Raw genomic sequence first — 3,499 nt, 5'->3', positions numbered from 1 at the left:
CACCACTTTTTCAGTAAGCCAATTAAAAGAGTCAAATTACTGATAAACAGAAAGGGGGAATTTATTCAACATGGCCACTGGAAGGGAGCAAAGCACCTACTCAAAGTTGGACTTCACTGTCCTAGCTGAGCATTCCTGGCCAAGGTGTGGTTCTGCATTGTTGACCTCCATCACTGTCCAGGCTTTAGTCTCCTGTAGGCTGTCTGGGGCACTGTGTGGAATCTCTGGAGACAAGACTCCTGTTGGGTTGGCTGGCACCACACCCAAGCCTTTTCTTCTCAAGGGATTCCTGGGGAGATTACACTTCTGGTGTTACCTTCTTTAAGAGTCCAGGAAGCTAGGGTGAGGGGTACTTTGTTTCCAAGGCAGGGTTTCTCTGTAGCCTTGGCTGTCCTGCAACTCTCCCTTTCTATATTGAGCTGGCCTCAAATGAGATGGGCTCTTTAGAAGGTCCCCATTCCTTCCATGTGTCATTGCCAGGACAGTGAGATAGCTGCGTCCTGCAAGCCCGCCTGGTGGGGGAAGGCATCCGACAATTTGGGAGCACCTGCCATAACCCTGTGTAACTCTCCCATTAACTCAACTACAGACTGAGACCCTGGTTGATTTTGGTTTTTGTTCCTTTGCCCCCTATCCCCCAAAAGAGAGCTCTTGTCTAGATGGCTTCTGAAGTAGTCACCTTTTGAATAAACTTGCCCAATCTACACCTGATTAGACTGCTGTGTGGTGAGCAGCCGGACTTGGAAGAATACAACATTGGTTTCTTGCTGCCTTAAGAATATGCTGTGCACTGGCTATGTCACACTTCCTGGTCTGTCACCCTGCTTGACTGCTGCTTAAAGCCCCCAAGTGGGGCACACAGTGTGCAGGAGGCTGACCCTTGGATGCAGCAATTTGCTCTTAGGGCAGGTTGCTAGAAACCTTGATAGAGTCTCAGTGTCTCCGCCTGGGCTCTTCTAAGCTGTCCTGTTCTAGTGTTCTCCATGGTCAGTTTCTTCAGCAATTTCTTTGTTCTGAAGGTTTCCTAATTAGCTTCCTACAGATGTCTTTCTTGCTTAATAGTCTTAACAGTTGTGTGAGGAAGCTTTGTGTATGGTTGAACCTTCTGGCATACGCCATAGGTGTGAAGCCTATAGGGAGGAGAGGGGAAGCCCTGGGTGTGTAATGAGTGGGGACGCAAACTCCCAGATGGAGGCTCACGGTGGTTGCCTCCTGCCTCCCTGGCTAACTGGATATGTACACACTGCTCACTTACTCCAAGTTCTGCATATCTGAATTAACCCAATCCTTTCAAAAACGATTTCAAGACCGTGCCCAAAACAACTTCCACCTGGTGCCACACGGCATGGGCAGGGCACTTCTGAGACCACTCTTAAGAGGACCCCAGATACCCAGAGGCTCTGAGCACCGCTAAGATGAGCAAGTGGTAGACGGAAGAGAAAGGCAGAGGAATGTGGGCACAAAGAAGAGAGGCAGAACTGGGGAATCGAGGAGCCTGATTTGAATACCACCTAAGGGTCCTGGCCTGGGCTGTCACCAGAGTCTGTCCCTGGCCCTGCAGTACCACCAAAGGCTAGACAGATGTCCCTGGTCTGGGATTCTGCCTGGTGCCCTGTCATTGTATGGGGGTTGTGCGGAACTGGTTCCATCCCTTGCCTGGGAACACTGGAAGAGCTGGTCCTGAGGGTGAGAAGAAAGCTCACCCCACCCACCCCTAGCCAGCTGTAGGTCCCACACCTCACCTAGGAAGCACAGTAGAGCTGGCCCTGGTAGTGGGAATTGTGGGTGAACTGGCCCCAAGGGTGTGAGCATGGCAGAGCTGACCCTGCCACTTAGCTGTTGTGTGGTGGCATGGTAAGGGAGACATGGTCCCTCCCTCACTCTACCACCTGTGGCAAGTGAGAGCTGGCCCAAGAGCATGAGGGTGGGAGAACTGGCTTTGCCCCTCGCCAGCTGCAGCACTGGATGAGCTACCTGGAGAGGTGCAGGAGAGCTGGCAGGTGACCAGCTCAGGTACCACCCAGGCCCAGATCCAGGGCCTTGAGTCATCCTACCCCAATATCAACTCCATCCGTGAACTGGTGAGTGCATGAAGGGGCAAGTCCTACAGATCCAAAGCTGCAGGATCTCCATGACACAGGGCAACAACAGGATATCCGAGAGGAGTCTTAGTAGGTTTCCAGTATTGACAGTGTAGCAGAAGCCTTGAAGCAGACAAGTGACTCATTGCAATGAACATTTGCAAGCAAAGAAGTGTGGACAAACGGCTATATACACTGACATACTGTAGCTTCCACACCAGGTTTTTTTCTTTTGGTGGGGAGGTCGGGACAAGGAGATGAGTGGTATTGGGTTGCATGTATGAAATCAAAGAATCAAAAAATTAAATAAAAAAAATTAAAACCAGTTATCAGTCCATCATGAGCCTTGTTAAATTCTCTCCAGGCTCCCAGGAGTGCATCAAGTATCCTCTGCAGTTTCACAGAATTTCCACTAGGGGACAGCACAGGACTGCAAGTGTCCTAGAACACTTTGCTCCCATTAACCCGTGACTGTACTGGAAACCTTGTGCGATGAGGCAGATTATTTATGGCCACAGGGAGAAAGTTCAGAAGGAGGGAGGGTGTGTATCATTGGCGTTGGCCTTCAGGTCAAAGAGAATTTGTCTTAACTACGTTCCTACTGCTGCAACAAAGTTTGAAGACCAAGAGAACTTACTGTGACTTGCTTACAATTTGAGAAGGTGGGTCCATGACTATCATGGCAGGGAACATGATAGCAAGTAGAGAGAGAGAGAGAGAGAGAGAGAGAGAGAGAGAGAGAGAGAGAGAGAGAGAGAGAGAGAGAGAGAGAGAAGGACGATACATGATACATGATCAGGGCTTTTGAAAACCCCAAGCTAGACCCTAGTGACACACTTTCTTCAACAAGGTCACATCTACTAATCTTTCCCATACAGTTCTACCCAACTGGGAATCAAACATTAAACATTTAAATATATGACCCCTCACATTCAAACCACCACCACCATGAGGTTGCTCTGAGGACTGGAGGATAGGTTGTGCCCAACAACCCATTCACTACCTACCCACCCACTCATTCACCCATCCATCTACCCACCCATTCACCCATCTATCCACCCATTCACCCACCCACCTACCCACTTATTCACCCATCCATCTATCCACCCATTCACCTACCCCACCCATTCATCCATCTACCCACCCATTCACTACCTACCCTCCCACTCATTCACCCATCCATCTATCTACCCATTTACCTACCTAACTCTCCACCCATTCACCTATAATATATATATGTAAATATATATGTATGACGTGCATATATATAATATATATTCACCCCATCCCATCCTATCCACCACTCATCTATTCATCCACCCACCCATTCTCTCTCATCTATATACCTAGTTACCTGCTATCCACCCATCACCTATTCATCTAGCAACATTTCTGAGCATGCGCATGTGCATGCATGC

This window comes from Rattus norvegicus, chromosome 1, assembly GCF_021556685.1.
Source record: "Rattus norvegicus strain SHRSP/BbbUtx chromosome 1, alternate assembly SHRSP_T2T, whole genome shotgun sequence".
Lineage (NCBI taxonomy): Eukaryota > Metazoa > Chordata > Mammalia > Rodentia > Muridae > Rattus > Rattus norvegicus.
This window is presented reverse-complemented; position numbering follows the sequence as displayed.